Source organism: Ascaphus truei, chromosome 1 (assembly GCF_040206685.1).
Source record: "Ascaphus truei isolate aAscTru1 chromosome 1, aAscTru1.hap1, whole genome shotgun sequence".
In the NCBI taxonomy this organism is placed as follows: domain Eukaryota; kingdom Metazoa; phylum Chordata; class Amphibia; order Anura; family Ascaphidae; genus Ascaphus; species Ascaphus truei.
Genome location: NC_134483.1, coordinates 67,617,297 through 67,625,354, shown reverse-complemented (window position 1 = coordinate 67,625,354; position 8,058 = coordinate 67,617,297).

Genomic DNA, 8,058 nt, shown 5'->3' with positions numbered 1-8,058 from the left:
AGACAGGAAAATTCAGACTTGACTGAGCAGATCAGTGAAGGTGATAAGAAACTTCACCAAGCAGAAAAGGTAAAGAAGCAATTGATCCAGGAAATGTTAGAAATGCAGGAAGCACTGCAGAATGCAGAGAGGGTGCAACATGTCTCTCTGGAGCAGCACACACAAGCAGCGCACCTATGGCAGAGCCATCAGCAAGAGCTACGTGCAAGTCTGCAGGCGGCCAAGGAGAAGCAGCGGGTTCTACAGGAAGCAAGTGACCAGGCTACTAACCAAGTACAAGTGCTACAGGAATGGCTGTGTAACCCAGTATGTCCCCACAGAGCAGCATGAGGAGCTGAAGGCCACGTTGCATGTCACCAGAGAATCGCTGGAGGTGGAGCTTGGATGCCAACTGACTCTGTAAGAGAGGGAGCAGGAGAAGGTCCAGAAACTGGAGCAAGAGTTGGAGAGGCAGCTCCAACCCCATGAGTCAGGACGCCAAGGAGAAAGAGGCCTGGAAAACAGAAGCAGCGGCGATCCTAGCGACAAAAACTGCAGAGCTCCAAAAGATGAAGGAGGCGCTGATGCAAACTCAGAGCAAGCACAGGGAAGAGGTGAAGGCCCCGAGAGGGGACATGCAGGATCAAACTGAAGAACTGCAGATGCAGATTGCTGAGTGAAAGATACTGCTCGACGAGAGGGAGGAGGTGTCCGTCCATCAGGTGGCCTGCCTGACATTGCGCTATGAAACCGAGATGGCCAATACCCGCAAGCTGCTGGACCACATGGGTAATGAGAGGTCCTGACTGCAGCTTGAGCTGGACAAGGTCTGGGAGGAGCACCAGCAGCTGCAGGTCATAAATAGAGGAAAAGAAACAGATTTAAGCCTTGCGCTGAATCAGCTGATAGATGTGGAATCGCGACTCAACGCTAAAGAAGCTGAACTGACAGCTGCACTGAGTGAAAAAAGAAATGCAGAAAGACAGCTTCAAGACCTGAGGAAGGACCTGGTGTCTGAGCGTGCTAGCCGCAAGATGGCAGAGAAAGAAAAGCGTGACCTGGACGAGGCACTCGAGGCCCTAAAGACTGAGCATGATGCTACGTTGGACTCAGGAGGTTTCTCAGCTGAAGTTGGAGAAAAAGGTATTGGCCCAACCCAAGCATCTGTATCCCACAGAAACGAATGCCAGCGAAGACAACGGTACAGTGAGAGCTGGGGACACCGCTCGGTTGAAAAACAAGATTACAAAGTTTGAACCGCTAGAGCAAGTGAAGCTCTCCAGGAGGTGTGACTACAGTAACTTTGCAGTAGTACAGTCTACTTTCCACAGGACACATTATGGGAAGACCAAGTTGCGAAGAAGTAGCACAGTGGGAATCCAGTCATACTTCAGTGCCCATGGGACCCAAGATGGATTCCTTGCTATAGGGGCAGCCACTGTGAAAAGACAGTCATTTATGGGACGGAAGTATGCCCGCAATCATAAGATGAGAAAGACCTCACAGATTGTCCAGCGACACTCCCAACGGAGTAAATTAAGGAGTCAAGACAGAAAGGCCCAAGCCTACGAGTTAGCCGACTGTAATAAAGAGGCGCCATGGGGTGCACTTGGGGTTAATCAGAATCCCGCCTAAGTTGAAGTGCTGAAGATAAATGGTGTGAAACCCAACGCTGAAGGTACGCTGATAAAGAAAGGTCCAAAAGCCATCGCCGCTAAAGCGGAGTTGCTGTCTTCACAAGAGAAGGCCAAACAGTCACTGTCGAGTGTACGCAATGAGATGACCGAGGTCAAGGCTCTTATACAGGGTAAGGGAGACTCTGAGCACAAGAGGAAGAAGACTGATGAAGTAACTGTGTGTTACGAAACTAGTTGGATTGTTGGATTGTTCATCTATCTGACCATACTGTTTGTCAAGTATATTCTTGGCTTGTGCCTCCCGGTCCCCTGCTTCACTGCCTGTCGGTACGGGTGTTTACTATTGCTACCCTGCCTGCCCTGTGTGTTGTTCGCCGATGCGCTCTCTCCCCACTCCATGTGAGAAAGAGAGTGTCGTGACGTCATCAGAAGGCGCACCACGGGTCTGAGTGGCGTGCTGTTGGAGCTGTATTGCTGTAGGACTGACGGAGGCTTCTGAGCCCCATAACGGGACTTTTGAATGGGACTCTTCACCGGTCCCCAACATCTGGTTACCCTGACTGAAGGTCTCACGGAAGCTGCTGCCTTGGATGTGGTCTGCTGGTATCCAGTGCCTTGCGTCCATTCCAGTGGAGAGCTGTGATCATTTCTTCTGTGTGGTAACCCCACTAACCCACTGCTTGATATTCATTATATTGATGTACGCAGAACCTTTAATCTTTTAGTAAAATTGTCTTTTAACTGTGCTTCACTATGTGCGCTGTGCGCCCTGTCTTTTTGTTTTTTTCTATAGCCCTAGGGGTGTCGAGCCACCCCTCAAGAAAGGCTGCAGACGTCACATTAGTGTTATTCCCCACAAGGTCAATTTATTGTTTATTTAAACTTTCACACTGCACTGTTTCTATATACACTGTTTAATCATGTTTTAGCTGCGCACTTTCACCCCTTTTGTCCACTACGAGTCAGCCGACTGTAATAGAGAGGCACCATGGGGTGCACTTGAGGTTAATCAGAATCCCGCCCAAGTTGAAGTGCTGAAGATAAATGGTGTGAAACCCAACGCTGAAGGTACGCTGATGGAGAAAGGTCCAAAAGCCATCACCGCTAAAGCGGAGTTGCTGTCTTCACAAGAGAAGGCCAAACAGTCACTGTCGAGTGTACGCAATGAGATGACCGAGGTCAAGGCTCTTATACATGGTAAGGGAGACTCTGAGCACAAGAGGAAGAAGACTGAGATGCTTCTTCAGGATTAGCAGATCAAGGTCACAGAGCGACATAGAGTTCTGAGAGAGCTAACAGACAGCAGGAGGCTCAGCAACCTTTGCAAGGAGGGATACAACAAAAGCGGAGTTTCAACCTTAAAGTCAAATTGGCACAAGACAAAGAGGTAGCGAGGTACCAGTCTGCAGGCCCAGAAGGCCTAGTACTTGCCCCAAAGGAAAGACTCCTCAACTGGAAGGCAAGGAAAAAGAAGTGGTGGATGTCAGACATGTCTGACAAAGAGGCTGGTGCACGGGAATAGTGCACAGGCCGGTCACAGGACAATGTTTCGCTGGGGGGAGGGATATGTTGTGCCCTCACTGTCCTCTAGGGGCTGAATAGGGCAGCTATAGGACTTTTTCACCACAGAGAGTTAATCCTTCTTGGAATGGCTGTTCAGCTGTTACCTAATTAAGCTAATCAGCATGGTCTGAATAGTCAGGAAGTGCTTTAAAAGACTGGAAGCGGCCATGCTCAGGGAGACTGTTTTTCCCCAGAGAAGGGAGGAGACAGAGGTGCTCCCCAGCTAAGGAAGCAAGGACGTCTTCTCCATAAGGACTAAGATAAGCAAAACTTTATTATCATATGTAGAGACTGTGTTGCATTGTTACATGTGCCAGGTCATGTTTTGGCTTGGGAACTAGCTTAGCTGGCCAAGCAGTTAGTGAGGGCGAAAGCTACGGTATAATAACAATCATCTGTTCCTTAGCAGGTCTTAAAATTAGGTAAATACAACCTCAGATAAACAACAACACATGACATACACTGGCGACACACTTTATTCGAGCTCGGCTAGTCCCACGAATTCGGGTATACCCGGGTGTATTGAGGTTTGTGACTGTTTTCTGCCCGAGTGCATTGAGGTATTTTCCAGGCAGGGATTGAAGCATTTTATTCCCGCTGGCTGCAATACTGCACAGTATATATATATATACTGCATTACAATTCATGAATTTATGCCATCTGGTAGACACGCGAAGCATTGCAGCCTATTAAATCCTAATCATTATCATTTAACAGATCAGCCGCCCGTCAGCCAGGCATGAACCCAGGCTGGGAAGACAAACACAACGGGGCTTGTCAGAGGTGAGGAGCGGCGCATTCCAGGTATCTGCCAGGTACATACTGGGTATTTGCTCGAATAAAAGTGTGTCGGTGCAGTATTACATCATGCTTTATTTAACAAAAATAAAGCCAAAATGGAGAAGCTATGTGTGAAAAACTAAGTACACCCTTACTGCTTTCAAAAGGAATTAAGATGCTAAGTAGCAGACAGGTGCTGCTAATCAAATGCCCTTGATTAATTGATCATCAAGTGTGACCACCTCTATAAAAGCCGAAGTTTTAGCTGTGTGCTGGTCTGGAGCATTCAGGTGTGTGTTAACACAATGCCAAGGAGGAAAGACATCAGCAATGGTCTTAGAGAAGCAATTGTTGCTGTCCATCAATCTGGGAAGGGTTATAAGGCAATTTCCAAACAATTTAAAGTCCATCATTCTACAGCAAGCATGTCAAACTCAAATGCTAACAAGGGCCAAATAAACAAGGTTTAAGTCTAGGTGGGCCGCAAAAAAAAAACAACTTACATTTTCATAGAAACGTAGGTTTATTTCGAAAAGTACTGTGTGTGTGTGTGTGTGTGTGTGTGTGTGTGTGTGTGTGTGTGTGTGTGTGTGTTGACCTCACTAACCGAACCAAAAAAAAAGCCAGACGTGAATGACTTCTGAACACATTAACCAGTGTCAGGATGCCCCTCTTAACAATTTCCAAAGCAGCAATCCCACCTTGGATCTTACCTGATCCGCAGTCCCTCAAGGTACTATACTGGAGGGGAGGTGTTCTCTACCTGTCTTCCGATGTCTCCGTGTGAAACTTGAGTCAGATCTGGAAGAAAGCAGAATAGGTTATTTCGGTGTAGGTATAGTGCAGTTAAGATAAAACAGAGAGAGTGGGTGAGGGTGACAAACAGAGGGTGGGAGAGGGAGAGAGAGGGTGGGAGAGAGAGAGAGAGAGAGAGAGAGAGAGGGAGAGAGAGGGTGGGAGAGAGAGAGAGGCTGGGAGAGAGAGAGGGTGGGGGTGAGAGAGAGAGAGAGGGTGGGAGATAGAGAGAGAGGATGGGGGAGAGAGAGAGGGTGGGGGAGAGAGAGAGAAGGTGGGGGAGTGGAGAAAGAGGGAGAGGGAGAGGGAGAGGGAGAGGGAGAGAGGGAGAGAGGGAGAGAGAGAGAGAGAGAGAGAGAGAGAGAGAGAGAGAGAGAGAGAGAGTGGGAGAGAGAGAGGGTGGGAGAGAGAGAGGGTGGGAGAGAGAGAGGGTGGGAGAGAGAGAGGGTGGGTGAGAGAGAGAGGGTGGAGAGAGAGAGGGTGGGTGAGAGAGAGAGGGTGGGTGAGAGAGAGAGGGTGGGTGAGAGAGAGAGGGTGGGTGAGAGAGAGAGGGTGGGAGAGAGAGAGGGTGGGTGGGAGAGAGAGAGGGTGGGTGGAGAGAGAGAGGGTGGGAGAGAGAGAGGGTGGGAGAGAGAGAGGGTGGGAGAGAGAGAGGGTGGGAGAGAGAGAGGGTGGGAGAGAGAGGGTGGGAGAGAGAGAGGGGTGGGAGAGGGTGGGAGAGGGTGGGAGAGGGTGGGAGAGGGTGGGAGAGAGAGAGAGAGGGTGGGTGGGAGAGAGAGAGGGTGGGTGGGAGAGAGGAGAGGGTGGGTGGGAGAGAGAGAGGGTGGGTGAGAGAGAGGGTGGGTGAGAGAGAGAGAGAGAGAGAGAGAGAGAGGGTGGGAGAGGAGAGGGTGGGAGAGAGAGGGTGGGAGAGAGAGGGTGGGAGAGAGAGGGTGGGGAGAGGGTGGGAGAGAGAGGGTGGGAGAGAGAGAGGGTGGGTGGGAGAGAGAGAGGGTGGGTGGGAGAGAGAGAGGGTGGGTGGGAGAGAGAGAGGGTGGGTGGGAGAGAGAGAGGGTGGGTGGGAGAGAGAGAGAGAGAGAGAGAGAGGGTGGGAGAGAGAGGGGTGGGAGAGAGAGAGAGAGAGAGGGTGGGAGAGAGAGAGAGAGAGAGAGAGGGTGGGAGAGAGAGAGAGAGGGTGGGAGCGAGAGAGAGAGAGAGGGTTGGGAGAGAGAGAGAGAGAGAGAGAGGGTGGGAGAGAGAGAGAGAGAGAGAGAGGGTGGGAGAGGGTGAGAGAGAGAGAGGGTGGGAGAGAGAGAGAGAGAGGGTGGGAGAGAGAGAGGGTGGTTGACTGACTCACCGGGCCTGTTGGCGGCCCTGTCCTCATTCAGTCTCTACTTCCCCCCATTTTCTCTCACCCTCTCCCATTGTCTCCCCCTATTCTCTCTCCCTTCCCTCCCCCCCCCATTCGCTCAATCCCCTCGTTTCTCTGTCTCCCCACCCATCTCCCTTCTCCCCCCCCATTTCGCTCAATCCCCTCTTCTCTCTCTCCCCCCCCTCTCTTCTCTCCCCCCCCACACACACACTCTCCCGAATACATATTAAAATAATACCCCCACACTCCCGAATACATATAAAAAATACCCCCACTCCCAAATACATATAAAAAATACCCCCACACTCCCGAATACATATAAAAATAACCCAAGCCCCCGAATACATTTTAAAAATAGCCCCACCTCCCAATACATTTAAAAAAAAAGCCCCACCTCCCCAATACATTTAAAAAATAGCTCCACCTCCCCAATACATTTAAAAAATACCCCCACCTCCCCCCCTCATCATGATCTCTCTCCCCAGACTGGCCCACATGCCCCATCATCGTATTCCCCACCCCCTGCCTCTCATCTTTATCTGCCCAGGCTGGCCCCCCATGCCCCATCATCATATTCCCCCCCCCCCATGCCCCATCATCATACCCCCCCCATGCCCCATCATCCTCTCCACCCCCCATGCCCAATCATCCTCTCCCACCCCCCCATGCCCCATCATCCTCTCCCCCCCACCCCCCTATGCCCCATCATCCTCTTCCCCCCACCCCCCCATGCCCCATCATCCTCTCCCCCCCCCCATGCCCCATCATCCTCTCCCCCCCCATGCCCCATCATCCTCTCACCCCCCCCCATGCCCCATCATCCTCTCCCCCCCCCATGCCCCATCATCCTCTCTCCCCCCCCATGCCCCATCATCCTCTCCCCCCCCTCCATTCCCCATCATCCTCTCGGCCTCTCTCCCCCCCCCTTGTCCTTACCTTATTCCAGGTAGGAGGCAGTCTCACAGACGTCTTTTTGCAGCTATCTCAGCTGTTGGCTCCGCCCCCGCTGTCCTCCCACACACGGCATGTGTGCAGGATGACTGCGCCCGGCCACCGTCCGACTCCAGTCCCAGCAGGCCAGCTTTTCACACACACACACACAGTGACACTCAGACACCACACACACACACACACACAGTGACACTCAGACACACACACACACACACACAGTGACACTCAGACACACACACACAGTCAGTCACACACACACACACACACACACACACACACACACACACACACACACACACACACACACACACACACACACACACACACACACACACACACACACACACACACACACACACACACACACACACACACACACACAGAAGGCAGTCTCTCCGCCGGGGTTTGACTCCGCCCCCGTGTCCTCCCACACAGGCACGAGTGCAGATTGACTGCACCCGGCCACCGTACGCCTCCAGCCCCTGCAGGACAGATTTTACTTCCGCCCGTGCTACTCGCTTCCCCCACACCCCGCGCTCGCTTCTCCCGCGGCCAAAACTTTTAACCGCAGCCCACACGCTCGCCGACACACACCACCGCCGCGCTGGTTGTGAGCGGGCCACAAAAATATCCGTTGCGGGCCGCATGCGGCCCGCGGGCCGCATGTTTGACATGCCTGTTCTACAGTGAGAAAGATTATTCAAAAGTGGAAAACATTCCAGACAGTTGCCAATCTTCCCAGGAGTGGATATCCCAGCAAATTCACCCCAAGGGCAGACCGTACAATGCTCAGAGAAATTGCAAAAAACCCAAGAGTTACATCTCAGATTCTACAGGCCTCAGTTAGCATGTTAAATGTAAAAGTTAATGACAGTACAATTAGAAAAAGACTGAACAAGTATGGTTTGTTTGGAAGGGTTGCCAGGAGAAAGCCTCTTCTCTCTAAAAAAACATGGCAGCATGGGTTAGGTTTGCAAAGTTGCATCTGAACAAAGCACAAGA